General features: G+C 51.0%; 1 long non-coding RNA gene across 1 annotated transcript; it reads right to left on the bottom strand.

The window, feature by feature from the left end:
* Positions 1 to 235: 235 nt before the first annotated feature.
* On the bottom strand, positions 236 to 14,101 carry LOC128147465 (uncharacterized). Its single transcript, XR_008237026.1, has 4 exons — positions 12,925 to 14,101; positions 11,591 to 12,832; positions 10,404 to 10,643; positions 236 to 2,409 (listed from the first exon to the last, which is right to left on the bottom strand). It is a non-coding gene; the product is annotated as an uncharacterized LOC128147465 (long non-coding RNA).
* Positions 14,102 to 16,312: the final 2,211 nt, after the last annotated feature.

Here is a 16,312-nt window from a genome sequence, read left to right as displayed (position 1 = left end):
CCACCAGTTTCAAGCTGTCGGTAGAGAGGGAGCTCACTCGCCCCCGCTAGGCTGCAGCCCACCCGGGGTGGGAGCTGTTCCCTGTGGGTGCGGGTGCCGGCGGGTGCCAGCGTGGCCCCGCACCGTCGGCCGGGAGACGTGCCCGGCCAGGGCAGCACCCAGCTCTGGTGCCTCTCGCCATGTTCGGTCCTGCCCGCGGCGCTGCCATGCAAGTCACGGGTGCCAGGGCCCTGCCCAGAATTAGCTCCTGATAAAAGAGTATTTTTACATCCTGACAGTCCTTAGCGCAGCATGCTGGAAAGAATTTACAGTAGCAAAACAACACAAGTAGCCGTTAAAAAAACCCTAAATTTCCTACCCAAATTTTGCAGCTATCCTGCAGCTCAGAAATGACAATCTGTGTATAACAAAATCAAGAGGGCAAACCTTCTTGGCATCCCCACCTTCTTCCAGCCCACAGCTTTAACAGCAGGTTTCAGCTGGCCAACACCAAAGCCAAGGAGATCAATTTGGGAGAAAAAAAAAAAAGCTTTTCCTTCCTGGGCTTAACTCTGCTCCTGCGACAGGCTGTCCTGCACGAGGACTGCATGGCATTCACAGCAACGTGCTGAGACGCTACATGAGGCCACCCCCTTACATGCGTTTTCTGAGTCCTTGGTAGAAAAACCTCTTGGGGTGAAAAATGTAACTGCGTGGTTTTTAAATTCCTACTTGTGAGCAAAGTGTCTTACAGAAAACCACCCCTTCTGTGTTATACATCCACTGGTGCTTTTCCTTTTGTTAAAAGTTCTCCTGAGCATCTTCATTACTTTTTTCTCCTTTTAGAACAGCAGTCAGAAGCCGAGCCAGGCACCTCTGCCCAGCTCCTCCCGGCACACAGCCCCGGACCAGTCCCACAAGTCTCCCGACATTTGCTGCAGATGCTGCTGGCCCTTTCCAGGAGCGGGGCTGCCGAAGGACTCGGGGTCCCGGCTGCAAGGCCAGCCTGGGCGCCGGGGGGGGTTGGAACGGGTCCTCTGCTGGGACTGCAGCCCTGCCTCTGCCTCGGGGCAGCCGGGCTTTCCCTTGGCATGACCTTGGCTTTTTCTTACTGGAAAAATGGCGTGCCCTTGGCTTTTTCTTACTGGAAAAACGGCGTGCCCTTGGCTTTTTCTTACTGGAAAAACGAGAAATGCTTCCCTCGGGTGGCAAAACCGGCCAAGGGTTGGGTGCACCGCTCCCACCTTCCCTGTTAGCATCCCCGCTCCTGCCACAAACAGGCAAGGATTTGCAATTTGTGGAAGCTGATTTGCAGAAGAGGAGTTTGGAGTCATACAGCCTTGCAGATAATTTGAAAGGTTCCCAGATAAAAACGTCAAAGTCCACTGACGAGATTCCCTTTGGCTCAGGCTGTGTACACGGGGAATCTTTCACTCCCTTGTTTCCGCTCTCCGCCCTCTGGTTGTGCTCTGAGAGAGGAACATGGTGGTTTTAAGACTGGTGGATGAGCCACAGTCTGGAACTTGTATTTTAAAGGTCACAAGTAAGTATGTCCCAATTTCTGAAAAGCTATTTGCCTGAAGTTAATGCCATTGTAACTCTTCATAAAAGACTATGGTGCAAATAAATCATGTTTGTATTGGCCTTGTAAATCAGTGCATTGCTGTGGGACTTATCAACATTCACTTTTAAGGGGTAAATATTTGATTTACTTAGTTATTAAGAATTTAAGCAGCAATTATGTTTTACCAGCCATGCTTGTTAATGAAATGATTCTGCTCGTAACATCCGTGCTCTGTGAATAACTCCAGTGATTCATTTCAACCACAAAACACTCTCTTTCTCTCAAATGCTTGATAATAAAAAAAATTGGCCATGCATGTTTGATAGTGCTAACTCTTGAGAAGAAATAACTAAAATAATTATTGAGGGTTACAGGTGATTTTTATGGCTCTCCTAAAACAGATCAGCAAACGAATACCAAGCCAAGCAGCAGTGAGAAGCATTTGCCCAGCCAGCAGGCCTTGGCTTGGTACAGCATCTGCAGAGCAAACTGCTCCAGGGGCTGCTGTATGGGCAGCGACTGCTCCGAAACACCGCAGTGACTGCCCCGAAACACCACCGTGACCGCTCCGAAACACCACCGTGACCGCTCCGAAACACCCTGCATTCAGAACGGAAGAGCAGGCGCTACCCAGGGTGCGCTGCCCACAAAGCAAGTTTTCCGAAACCGGTTTTCATGGTGCCATCTGGAATGCAGAACCTTGAAGGCAATTCACAGTAATTCAGGTGAACCTGTTCGCTGTGAGGGCTTCCCTGGTCAGAGGTGTGCAAAGGTGCCCAGGTGTGCAGGTGAGCACCAGTATCCTGAGTCTGTCATGTCGTGCACGGCAGGCTTGATCCCTCTGTGGCTCAGTTGCTCACATAGTTCTAGGATGTGGAGTAGGAAATGTATTATTCTGGGAGCTGTCAAGCAATTGTTCTGTTTTATTACAAGGAAAAAGGCTATTTTAGGACTATGAAAACAGGCCTTAAAATATTAAAAGCCCAGAATACCTTGTGCTCTTCTCTTTCAGCATCTCTCTGCTGGAAAAGATGGATCTGCTCAGCCAGCAGAGCTGTTCAGCAGCCCCAGAGCAAGCCCCGTCCAACCACTACCTGCTGTGGGGAGCAGCCCCATCCCACCACCCTGTGCTGTGGGGAGCAGCCCCATCGTTCGCATACATGTCCCCATGCAAAAGCAGCCGGTGCATGGGTGGAGCACAGTCTGCCCCAATATTTAACATGTGTTTTGGAGGTTGAGGAGCCAGCCAGCACAAGCCCCCCGCCGTGCCCGCAACACGGGCAGGCGTTACTGGGCTGCCAGCCTGGAGGGCTCAGCACCGCCTGCAGAGCTGGCGAGCAGAGGAAAACGGGCTGCTTTGCCAGCAGCTGTAAAGGTCAAGGTGTGCTTATCTAAATAGCATGACTTCCCCTTGTGTACACGTTCTTCTGTGCTTTTAAAAGCTCTTCTGCATTACCCTAGACTATGCAAATGTAGCATTGTACGTTGTGTGTTCGCATCCAGGCAGCACGGGCAGCAGCACACTTCGTGCCTCTCGCTGGGGAGCGGCTGCTTGCTGATGTCCTCTACCCAACTTTTTCCTTCTGATTGATAGAAAAGTTTGTTGGCTTCGCATACCAAGAACTGCTACAGGCGGGACAATTGCTTTTAAAAAAGAATGTATCATCTCTGTTTAGTTCAGTCATAGAATCACAGAATGGTTTGGGTTGGAAGGGACCTTGAAGATCATCTCATTCCAACCCCCCTGCCATGGGCAGGGACACCTTCCACTAGACCAGGTTGCTCCAAGCCCCATCCAACCTGGCCTTGAACACTTCCAGGGATGGGGCAGCCACAACCTCTCTGGGCGACCTGCTCCAGTGCCTCACCACCCTTCTGGCGTGTTACTCACCAAACCTGAAGGCTTTGAATAGTTGACCCTGTGTGCTGTAGAGAAGCCACCAGTTAGTACATGCCAAAGAATGACAGCCAGAGAGCTTTGTTTTGGAACAGTGGGTCTCAAAACGACCTCTCAATCAAAACTGCAGGTACTGAGCCATCAGTGAATTAGTGCTTCTGTAGGTCTCTGTGGCAGAATCACTCATGTCCCAAGCAGGCTCCTATGTTTGTCCATGATTTTTTTTTTAATTCAACAGATTGCATATGATGTTTGATAAGGTGTAAAAGTGCCAACTGATGTCAACAAGAGACAGCACTGCACTGCCAGCCTCTGGTTGATGCATGGGAAATCACACCAATTGAATAGCTCAAACGATGTCATTTGACAGTGCCCTGGTACTCTGTGTTTGACAGCTGTATGGTTGGCCTCTGTCTTTATGGATAGATGCAATATTTCCTGTTATACTCAAGTATAATACTAACAGCCCTGAGGGTGGGAGTCCTGTGAGACTCTCCTCTTAGGACAAGATGAAATGCAGTCTGTATTTCCTACTTGGAAACTCACCAAATGTTAAAACTCTCTTCCAAAATTTTGCCTGAACATAAAATTTCCCTTGAGCCAGGACATGCCTTCACCGCTTGGGGTCTGTCGCTCCAGTATGAGGTGGGAGGCCTGGGGCAGATGAAGCATGGTCTGTCAGCCCATCCTGTTTGCTTACTGGGCACTGCACCCCATTTGCTTGTGGGGTCTTTGGCCCCCATTCCTCCTGCAGGAAGGACCACCTAGTGATGCTTGGTCTTACTAACTCCATGGTTTGCTGTCGTCAGCTTCCCGGCTTTGTGTGTCTCCTCCCAGGAGACCGGGCAGGGAGGGATGGAGGCAGGAGGGGGTCTCCCCATTGCCCTCCTCCACATGCTGGGGGGCAGCTACCCACAGAGATGGGGACAGAAGTCCAGAAACATGCTGTGCTGGTGAGCAAGGTGGTACGTTAACGAGTCTGGTCCCTCCTACAAGGCACAATAAAATCCTCCAGATGCCCTCTTTGCCTCTGTGTTTTCTGAATGAAAGCAGATGCATCCCCTAAAACGTCCTCACCCGATATAACTGGAGGGAATACAGGGAAATCTTGGGGGGGAGTTTCCTTGGAAATAGCACAGTGTTGAGATGGGCAGGAAGAAGGCGCCTTGTGCTTCACTGCAGGTCGGCAGTCTGCGTTCCTGCTGGTGGGCCCTCAAAACACCAGGAGCAGGAACACTCCCTAAAACACCTATTTGTGTTTCATGCTGAACGGAGCAACAAAAATATATACATCTTCTCCCTACAGGCCACAGCATCTAGGGAATGAAAAGGCCACTGTCTTGCGCACAGGCGCGTAGGAGTGGGGTGGTACGTTAAAAACCAACCAGACCCAGTTTCTGCCCACCACTACACCCACGTCTGATGTGCCCCCCGGGGTCCTGCTCCCCGTCCTCTGCGAGAGCCAGAGCGGGGGGTGGCACCGCAGCCACCGGGCACCTTCCGCAGGCTGGTGGGCGAGTGGCAGCAGCTCCGGGATGGCACGGCGTGACAGCGGGCGCCTGTGCGGCCACCGGCCACGTGTCACCTCCCGGCCACAGCCGCCTGCCGCGTGCCTACAGCTGACAACTCGGACGGGTAGCAAAGCTGTGATGGAAGAAGAGCGCTGGTCCCTGGCGGTGCTGGCGAGGCAGAGGTACCCTCGCCCCCCCTGAAGTCCCTGAGCCCCTCCACAGGAGATGTTTCAGTCTGCGGCTGGTTTCCCCACTGCTCACTGTGCGGAGATGGGTCCCACGCTTGGACTTCAGCTGCAGTTTGGTTTATTGTGAGTAATTCCCCAAACCAGAAATCATTGTGAAACGCATTGGCTGAGCTTTTCAACGCAGAAAAGGCCAGAACGAAATGTTTTTACAGCTCCCAAGTTCTTCCTCAAAATCTTTGAGCCAGAAGATGAAGCAAAGCTGCCCTTTCCTCTCTGCAAAATTTCAGTTTTGAGAAACTGACATTTTCCAAAGGAATAAAATTCTGTGCAAATACAAGGGGGAAAAAAAAAAAAAGAAAAGAAAAAAAAAAGCAGACTCTGCTTTCCTGCAGCTTTCCTGCCTGCTGTTCCCAGGTTCTGCCAGAAGATGGGACCGTACAGCGCGGTGCAGGGCTGCCAAGGCCCGCGGGGAGCTCTTCCCGGGGGACCCCCCGGCCCCCCCGGCCCGCTGCGCGAATCCCGGCCGGGCTGTGAGGGAGGTTGACGACCCTCAGCATCCAGCCAAGCAACGTGCAGCGGTTTTCCTCTTCGTTGCTTGAATTAGTGACTTGTTGGAGTAATGCTGAGAATGAAGTTGAGCTTTATTGTGAAAGCAGATCCTCATCTTTAACAGTACCCAGGGGTTTCAAACACTTGTTTGTTAGGAGTCAGTTTCAGTTACCGGTGAAAAAACAACAATTTTTCAGGGATTGCATGCAACAGCTCTAACGCTAACCCTGTCCGACACCCTGAGAAATTTCTTTTTAGGGCTTTTAAAAAAGCTCCTCCAAGTTTCTGTCACTGCCTGATCACCCGCTCCTTTCAACAGCTTGCTGGTATTATTTCAGGTTCTAGATGAAACCCCTGTCCATCATGAAGCAGTTCCTGCCCATCAGCTCAGAAGCAGCGCTGCAGGCTCACACACCGCGGCTTCCGAGGAGCTGCACAGCACTCTGCACGGCACGGTGTCACTGCAAACCCCCCCAGGACTCCCCGCTTCCCCACACCAAGGCTCCCTGACCCCCCGGTCCCTGCTCCTGACTGTCACTTGGACTTGTTCAGTTCAGCCATAGACGTAAATCTGACTATTTGTGTTTTAATGACACAGCTGCAACATAGCCAGGACTGAAAATGCTCCTCTTTGCATATATGTTTAAATTTTACAAGTGAAATACAAACCCCAAAATAGCCAGCACAGGTTGTGCTCCAAATATGGAGTGGCCATTTGGGGGAAAATGTTACCTAATTTGAAATTTTCAGCCCGCAGCTGTAATTTAATTGCTTAATACCCACAGCAAGCAGTTTTCTCATAAATTAATAGCATGAAATATGTTAGGAAATTAAAATAGCTTCTTTGGCACTTATGTTTTTGTGCCTCCTTACCTTCCTGGTATATTTTTAGAACAGGGGATGTTATTGCTCAGAATCTCATAAAAAGGATTTATAATAGTTAATAATTAGTGTATTAATGCACCAGACTGCAGCAAAATTAATACAGGCTTTGTCTGCCTGGGCTTGATTCATCACTACGCACTGAAGCAGCAACAAAACCAGGCCTGAAAGCAGTGATTGATGTCCCAGGGAAAATGACCTGGTGCGGGGAGAAGCCGGGGATGACACAGAGGAGACTTTGCCGCCCCGGCTCCATCCCCAGCCCAGAGCAGCCGGGGGGGCTGCAGGTGAGGATTGGTCCCGGGGATGGTCTGACAGACCCAGCCCTGCAGGGCAGCACGGCGGCTGGCTGCAGCAGTGTGGATTGGTGAGAACGTTGGTGCTGGTGGGACTGAGGGAAAAAATACTGAACGTCGACAAGGTTAAACAAAAATTCTTTGGATAACTTAATTCTGCTGGAGCATGGGAAAGCCCAACTCCTGCAGCGCAGCGAGGACCAGGGGAAGGGAACACGGCCTCGGTGGCGCATCACCAGCGCCCGTCCCTGCAGGGTGTCCCACAGGGACACCCAACCTTCTCCTGCCTTCGTGTCCGGGGGATGCTCCAAGCCACAAGTTATTATTGGGTCAGCTAGAAAAACAACTGCAGTGATTAACCACCCTCCGCAGCCACCCTTGGTGCTTGGGGCAGTGGTGAGGATGGTCCCAACTGTCCCTCTCTGCTCCTCCCCCCCGCCCACAGTGCTTCACCCCGACCCAGGGGCCTGGGGGCTTTTTAGCCTCCCCCCTCGCATTTGAGAAGCTGCCCTGGGGTCACATCCCCAGAGACTTTCTGGTGGGTTTGGTTGGTTTTTTTTTTAATCTAAAGTGCCACCCCTGAGGACAGCTCTCTGGTCCCCAGGCCAGAGCTGAGCCTTGCAGAGGCATCACCATCCCTCCCTCCCGCTCTCAGAAACCAGCCGTCTTCCCCAACACACCACAACTCCTTCACACCCCCAGCCCTGGGCTCTGAAGTCAGCCTCAAAGCCTTGGACACTTTATTCCGAGCCTGGAGTTTCTCTGCTGACCATCCAGTACTTACTCCATGCTCACCCAGCCCTGGTTGGCCCCCGGCCCAGAGCTACACGACCCCCGCAGCCCCCAGCCCAGGAGGAGGTTGCACAGCACGCCAACTCCCCCGTCCCTGTGACAGATGTTTCCAGATGCAATGGTTTCCTCCCAGCAGCCTGGGCTGCAGCTGCAGCCCCGACTCATCCCAGCGGAGTCACCATCCAGCAGAGCAGGTCCCGGTTCCCCTTGCAGACCTCCCTCCGCCGGCCCCCCCTCTCCTCTGCTGCACCCCGGCTCCGCTCTGCTGACACAGCCCCGGCACACGTTGGGAAGGGGGACCTGTTTTGGGGGTGAAAGCAGAAGATTTGTCCTGCAGCTTGCTAACCCCAACAGCCATGCTGCCAGAGCCCCTCCGGCTGCACGGCTCCTCTTGCTGGGCAAAAACGAGGGTTTGTAGGGCTGGGGAGGGAAACCCGGTGTGCAGACTAGGTACTGTGATTTGCCTCCGTGCCTTGACCCTGCCAGCTTGTGCTTGGGACAGCTGCTGTCTTGCTACAAGGTCATGCTAACGTTGTTCCAAAACACTTCCTGTGCAAAAGCACTTATCCCAGAGTTCACATGAACAGATCCCAGGACATTTTAAGGATCGCAGGCTCATTGTAGTGCAGGATTATTTGTCCTGTCTGTGCTATTCCCGCATCCACTTCCAGCTGCACTGGCACTGAAACCATTGCAACTGAAACAGCCCTTAAGCCAAAATATTTGTCATTCCCATTAACTGTTGGGGTCACTTCAGCGTGTGGATTTGAGGTGTTTTATAATCACCCTGGGAGGAACTGTGACTCTCAGCATAGTACATTTTTTGAGCACAGAGAAAATTTCAGAAGCAAACTGCAAGAAGTTGATGGTCTAACAAGATTTCGTAGCAGAACAGTGTTTTACCAGCTGTTACAGGGTGCAACGCAGCCCCAGCCCAACAGGGAACGTATGCCCAGTGCTTGCAGAGGAATCAAAGCTGAAATTTCAGGGACCACTGAAGAGTCTCTGCAAGAACTACAATGCTTCTGTGGCAGCTTTATACCCCTTCTCACTCAGCCCTGGGGAAAGTGGAGTCAGGCAGGTTATCTGCAAGCCTGATGGGCCATTTCAGCAGCTAGGCACCTGCAATGCTTTGATTTAAGCCTTCAGGACATACTGAATTAAACCTGGAGCTGATCAGCCTCCCCCTGGCTCTAGCACCTTGGAAGAGCCAAAGCTGCATAAACCCACCTTTTCACACCCCGTCCAGCTCCCAGGCTGGAAACCCTCTAATGATCAGGCTGCAAGGAAAAACAGGATGTTTTCCTGCACCAGGAATCTCTTGCTGACCCAAATCAGCTCTGGGAAATCGTGACAGCGATGGAGTGACTGATGGGACTGAAGGAGTCTGTAATGTATTTCATGATAAAGGGCCTGTTTATATATTTAGTATTTTACTAAGCCAAAATGCAGATGGAGCACATTTTGATCTAGGCTTTCACCCTGAGGTCTGACCCTTCCTACCCCCAAGAAATAGTGCAGGGAATTTAGCAAGACAACTTCTCCGTCTACAGATTTTTTTGGTAGTGATGAAAGTCCTGTATTAGCCTCATTCCTTAGTTACATGATTTCAGATGTCTTCAAAAGATGAATACCAGCAGAAAACATAGTAAAGAGGCAGAATTCCTCACACTGCTATAGAAATACAGCTTGGTATAGTTTCCTTATTCCCTTTACAGAATCTAGCAGGTAAAATACTAGCACTAATTTACCAACAGCTCCTGATAAATTTGGGGGGGTTGGGGTGTTGGTTTTTTGCTGTTTTGTTTTCCTCACTCCAGTGTGTCTCCATACCCTGATGGGAGCTAAAATGCCAGGACCCCATCCATGGTCAGGGCACAGGCAGATGCAGTTGGCTACTGGTGAGAATAGGAGCTACGTGCCCAAACCACTATGTGCTTCAGAAAGGTACCCCTGAAATCCAGGAAACATTTTATCCATGGGCAGTCATTGTCAGTATTTCGCAGTAAAGCGGAGTCATCCCCGTGCAAAGGGGAGACAGTGTTGCTGTTCACAAGGTAGGAGCTGAGCAGGGGACATCTGAGTCCCACGGGTCACACAGAGGCACATAGCCACTCACTGGGAAACTGGCCAGATCTGATCCAGTACTTTCCAGTTCATCAGCACATTTTGTTTTTTTCTCTGATAGGAAGGATGTGCAGACTGCAGCACTTCAGCCAAAGCGTTGCTGCAACACGAGCTGCACGTTGGGCAGAGGAAGCAGTGCCAGCACCGACTGCTGCGGACGGTGCAGCTGCGGTAGAGACGCTGGGGATGCAGATGGGGCGCGCACCACTCCTGTGTGCCGCGCACAGTGACAGAAACAAGGTATTGCTAAGGGACAGGCAACAGCAGCTGGCTTCCTCTGCCCGGGACACTGCACAGGACAGCTTCAGATAGTTTTAGACCACAAACTCAGTTTTAAAGCCAGCCTGCGTACTGCTTCAAGCCATGCCCTGAGCTACTCTCCCCAGGCAATAGGGCCAGTCCAACAGAGCAAAACATGCCAGTCTCAGCTGGCTGGATCCGTCCCCACGGGGCAAATCTCACCGAGACTTTGCAGTTTGGACTCTGACTCGATGGAGATGAGGACGAGGGATGCTCCGTAGAGCTGTGCTCATCTGTTCTAGGGGACAGTCATGACCGTACGTCACCACTGACGCAAGGGTGGCACAGTGCCTGGGACAAGCTTTGCAGATCACTAACCTCTTCCTCAGCAGCTTGCATCTGGTAGATCAGCTCTCCAGCCCTGTTTCCATCTGCAGAGTCCTGTGCCCAGTCTCCGGTGCAGCATGGCTGCTCTTCGACACCTCCCAGGGGTGTTAATTCTGCAAGGCAGGGAAAGCCAACGCAGAACAGACAGGGTGCAAAGGGGATCCAGCTTGTCCTTGGAAGAGCTGACACTGAGCAGTGATACTGAAAACTGTTAAGACTGCCTTGTTGGAACTTAAGAAAAGAAAAATATTTATTAGGTAAATTCAGTCTTCCAGCAGAAAGCAGCAAGCGTAGAAACAAAGTAAAATGTCATGAACACATTTGCAAAAGCTGCCTAGCACCTATATCAAAGCCTGCCTATGCGGATCCCAGCATCCTGCCTATTTGCTCTCCTATTTTTAGGAAATAGCTTCAGTTTTATTAAGTAATTTTCAGAAATCAGTACGACCATTCATATGAAGGTTCAGGATGTTAATAAATAAGCCAGACAGAGGAAACCCAGTAACAAGCCTTCTCCGTGTCATAAATTAATCTACAGTAGAGCTCACAAGTTAAAGCATTTCATCTAAATCATGGAACACATGCACTTTATAATTTAAGTCTGAGCCTTGTTTTAAGAGGTGGCCTCAATTACTAGGATTCCCCTGAGATGCATCACTGGAAAGCCTTCACAATTTCTGAAGCACAAACATGCTGCATAAGGTCTCCCTTATAATCTTAAGGCCTTACAAAAGGTACTTGATTCCATCATGTCCTGAAAGCAAAAGGAGATTTTCCTTGTAAGGTTTCGCAGAACACACAACTCCTACACTTTGTATTTTCAATTTGTTGTTTTTATTATTATTGTTGTATAGTTAACTCAGTAATAGGCAAAAGAGAATCTGCTAGGAGCATTGCCTTCTGCAGTTCAATTTTCTGAAAGCACTTAAAACCAGATTTATAGAACTACAGCACATGGATTCAACAGCGCTCTGAGTACAGTAGGTCTAACATGCGGTGACCTACATTTTAAAGCAAGTAGCCATTCTCCCAGCAGCAAAATCTGACTTTTACGCATATAACAGCACGTACTGCAATAGCACAGGACAAACCAGCTTGGAAACATTTAGATCCCCACGTGAGAATGGCAGGACACAGACTACAAACCCTGCAGTTCAGCAGCATCGTGTTCGACTTACCTAGATGAAAACTAGATGTACACAACTCCTCGCAGAAACCCCTCCACAACTGAGGTTACCGAGCTGGCTCAGTCACATCTCCCATGGGCATCAGGCAGGACTGGAGGCCAGCATCCTGCAGCAGCCCTGGGCTGGGCTGAAATGGGGTCCTGGGCATGGGCGGAGGGGGGGGGTCCAGGTGGGGCTGGTCAGGGCCATTAGGGCTGAGCAGTGCCCTCAAGGTGCTGACAAAGCACGCTTCCAAAGTCAGACATCTGTGATAGATTGTTTTACTTCCTATTTATTTTCGTAAAGTTAGTTTTCAGTGAGAGCTGTGCCTTAGTACTAACTGGATAGAGAAACGTGGTTCTCCTACACGTTGTAACAGCAGAAGTTATCACAGCCGATGTGCGCTGGCACAGGGCTACTGAAGTCAGTGCAACCATGCGGGTGAGGCTGGGGGCTGCCGGGGTCTCCCCGGCCTCCCCGCACCCAGGTAAGGGGCGAAGGGAGCTCTGCTGCGCCGCACGCTTGCTGCCGCGCTCGCTCGACAAGCAGAGCGGCGAGGGGCTGGCCGGGAGCGCGGCAGGGCGGGTGCCCTGCGTGGGTGCCCTGCGTGGGTGCCCTGCGTCGTGCTCTGTGCAGCCTCCCCCGGCCCCGCTGCCCCCTCGCTCCCCTGCTCTGTGCTGCAGCGCGGGACCTCTCGGTCTTCCTCCTCATCAGGTGGGCACGCCGGGCTTCCCCATTTTCACAGCTCTCTCCAAAGCATTGCTCCTTTCTGGCCGAGGGCGAAAGCACCGTTCTGCAAAACAGCAAGTCCGGGGGAATGGCACACCTTGGCACCTTCACGGACAGCAGCACCTTCTTCTGAGAAAATAAATGGTACAAACGTGCGGTCCTGCAGAACACATGAAGAAGTCCCCATTTTATGTGGGAAACCTAAAATGTAAATGCAGCATGTCCAAAGAGCTCGATGAAATAGTATTTACCTCTCCTGTTTTTAAATATTGGACATTTCCAAACAGCTTCTACATTTGCTTCAGAAAATACAACTCTACCCAATTCTACCCACATACTAGCAATGCAGCTTTAGCTTCCTGGGCATTATTTTCAGCAGATTTGTCCTTTCTTTTGTGCAGCATTCATTGTCCATCCTGACAGCTGCTCCTCTGTCTCTGCTTGCTCCTTTTTATCCGTAATCTCTTCTTTGATTTCTTTTTGGGTTTGGTTTTTTCCTGAACGTCAAAGCTTATTTCTCAAGCCCTGAGCATACACAAAAAGACAAGTGATGTGACACGAATGCACATACAGCTAGGATTTTGAAAGCACCTTCAGCGTGGCCTGCATGCCCATACCTGCAGAAATAGCCAAGCGGATGCCGCTCGCGCTCCTGGCCTGAGTGCCCTCGGTCCTGCCGAGGAGCGGGAGGAGAAGAGCCCGGCACGGTCCCCGCACGGTCCCGCAGCGGTGGCCGGCAGCAGGCACACGCTGCGGAGCCAGCCCGCGGCAGGCGCAGCTCACCGTCAGAAACACGCCTCTGAACGTCAGCAGTTTGACCTAAAACTCTCAAAGCATTTAGAGCAGGTGCCTCCTCGATGTAAATGATCTCAGCCCGCACTTTTGGGGATCACGTGGGAAAATGCTTCTGAGTGTCACAGTATTTCAGACTTTTTTGCGAGAACAGACCTTGTCATTTCTGACAAAGCCTCGATAGCTGGGACTAGAAAACAAAAGCGTAACAGATGGCCATCACCCTGTCAGGTCTCCACATTAAGTTTTGACTCGAATATTGTGGGATGGATAAAGAACGGGAAGTGTGGGTCAGTTCCTGTTTGAAACGAAAGAAGCCATACAGGGTTAAAAACACAGCAAGGCAACAGTAAATACTATGCAGGTGTTTATTATGGTGGCATTTCAACAAGGAAATCCTCTCCACCGGGCAGCAGAGGAAGCAGGCCTCCCCTGGAACAAGCAAATACAATAAATGCAGACAAAGATGATTTCAGAACAGGATGGTGGTTTCCACTCTCAGGAGCGCTCATCTACCTGCTGCAGCGGCTGGAGGGGGGGCTGGGAGCCGCTGGCACCGACCCCCCGTGCTTCCCCAGAGCCGCTGTGCCACGCTGCAATGCGTTAGCCGCATGACGAGTGCGGCTGGGCCGTTATTAACGTGCGGACTAATCACTATTCTGACCACGCCGCTGCCTGCTCCGCGCGTTTGGGGCTGGAGGAGAAGTTCATTCCCTCGGAGGAGCAGCTAGGTGCTCAGCTGTACCCCAGCGGCACTGCCTGTCCCCGCTCGGGCGGGCAGATAACCGCTGTCACGTGCCATCGTGACACCGTCTGGCATTTCCATCACCGGCGACATGGTGCCAGGCATTGTTGCTGACATTATCAGCTGTTATTCTTAGAAACGTGGCCTCCATAAATCGCAAGGTGCGGCCAACAACCGCCGCAGCAATAACGTTACCAGCGCCGCAGCTCCGCACCGTCCGTCCTCCTGCGGCCGGCGTGCTGCTGGCCTGCCTGCTCCCTGCCCCGCGCACGCCTCGCAGCCGCACACCCATAAACCATCCTTCCCCGGGCTGGAAAACGGCGTCCGGCCCGGCCGATTCCAGGGAAGAGACCTTTCCATTCCCGGCAGCTTTCGCACCCAGCATAAATCAGCCCGCGGGAGAGAGTTTCCTGCACGCTGCAGCAGCTAAGGGCTGACGGGCAAGGCAGGCGAGGGGCTCACCGGAGCCCCGATCCCATCTCCTCGGTGTGCCCAGGCCCGCAGCTCCGCAGTGCGCAGCCCTGAGTGTCCTGCCCGGCTCCGGGCACAAAATCAGAGGCTGGCAAAACAACGTCTGAATGCTAAAGGTTATGCATGAAGTTTATAACACTTTATAAAAAATCGTATTTTGTACAAGTTCTTTACCTGTGCCTTGTCAAGCTGTCTCAGACTTGGTGAGCAGTATCAGCCCAAATCAGGAAGATCCACCGTTGTTATTATGTGTTAATAATCATTACTTTAGCTACTGCAACCACAGGTGCCATTCTTCTCTGTGTAAAGCACTAGGGTAAGCTGAGTCCATTTAAAATCCCATCATTATCTTCCATTTCCATCACTAACATTAACAAGTTTGCTAATATTCTAGGGAAAAGTTTCTTCTTGCAGAGATAGTTTAGCAGCCCCAGAGCTACTCAGGTTATGCATCGCAAATCATTCAAGCTGCAGATGAACTCCTTTCCATGGGTCATTCTGCAGAGCAGTCCCATGGGTGTATATTATTCAATATTTAGGAAAAATGGCAGGCAAGGGGAAGCTTTCACACCTTCCAGCTCCCTTTGCTGGCTGCTGCTGTCATTTGCAGCACCTGGGATCAGCTCACTGCTGAGATCACGGAGATGCTTTTGGACCCACGGCATGGGCACGGGGAGGGGAGGAACCTGTGCTGTATTTCTGCCTCTCCCGTCCCCCCTTCTGTTAGAGGACCCTGGTCACAGACTGATTAGCTGCTTGCAAGCCCAGGCCAGTCCCTTTGCTCTCTCCATCTTTACTGAACAGAAAGGTGCTTTCAAAACCAGGCTCAGCATACCTAAGCCCTGACTTGCTCCTAGAAAAGCTTCTCCTCCCCTAACCCAGGTGGAGGGTGAGCAGGGTGACTGTGCGTCTGACTTCAGCGCCTCGCAAGTCATTGAGCCAGCCCCCGTGCAGGAGGTGCTGGAGGCACTGGAAGTGCTGGAGGCACTGGAGGCATTGGAGGCACTGGAATTGCTGGAGGTGCTGGAGGCACTGGAGACGTTGGAGGCACTGAAGGTCCTGGAGGTGCTGGAGGTGTGGAGCGAGGGTGGGCACTGCCACGGCCAGCACGATGCCCTAACAGTGCTGCGCTGTTCCCACCTCGGTTTCCCCTCTGCGGCTGCATCAGCGCGGGAAGAATTACTGTAATTTTCTCTGCTGGCATGTGGTGACCTGCCTTCGGCACCAGCTAACGCATGGCAAGGAATTAATTCAGCCAGCCAGAAAGAGGAATTTGCTGTGGGAAATGCTGTCATTTTGACATTTGATTTTATCCAAAATTAGGGTGAGAAGTGGAGACACTGAGTAGTTTCACAAGATTTCAGCTCAGACAACAGCTAAATGAGCTGTCCCAGCATTCTGAAATCTCAGCGAAAAACTCTAATTTGAAATCTTTCATTTCAAAATACCATTTTAGAAGCACAATTTAGGGAAAGCTGTACCCTCCCGCTGAAAAAATTCCAGGGAGAAATGTTTCAACCAACTTTAATACTGAATGTGTAGGAGCTAAATATGTAATAACCAATTTGCCTATGCACAAGTGTGCTGTTCTGCATCTGAAGAGCAGCTATTTCTTATCTCTCTTCCATAAAGTCCTGCGTAGAATAAGTAAATTGCAGAGAAATGTGGATGGATGCTACCAGAGAAACCCAATCTGAAATTCAAATGAATGCTCACAAACACCAAATATGTCCTTTTTAATCAACTCCTATTGCAAACTTAATTTGTATTGATCATGAACTTCTAAAGCTGGAGATTAATATCAGCCAGTGACTACAAACTGTGCTGAACTTGTTTGCAAACAGCTGCTTTTCACTTACAAATTGGTGGATTTTCATGTCCTCAAGGGTAAAAAAATATTTGGGAATAAAGTATTCTGATATATGGGATATTCCAGAATATTCTGGAATAAAGTACTGGAGCAAATAGGCTGTAGCCTGTTTCTGGCTTGCTTATGA

This window comes from Harpia harpyja, chromosome 10 (assembly GCF_026419915.1).
Source record: "Harpia harpyja isolate bHarHar1 chromosome 10, bHarHar1 primary haplotype, whole genome shotgun sequence".
NCBI classification, from domain to species: domain Eukaryota; kingdom Metazoa; phylum Chordata; class Aves; order Accipitriformes; family Accipitridae; genus Harpia; species Harpia harpyja.
This window is presented reverse-complemented; position numbering and strand designations above follow the sequence as displayed.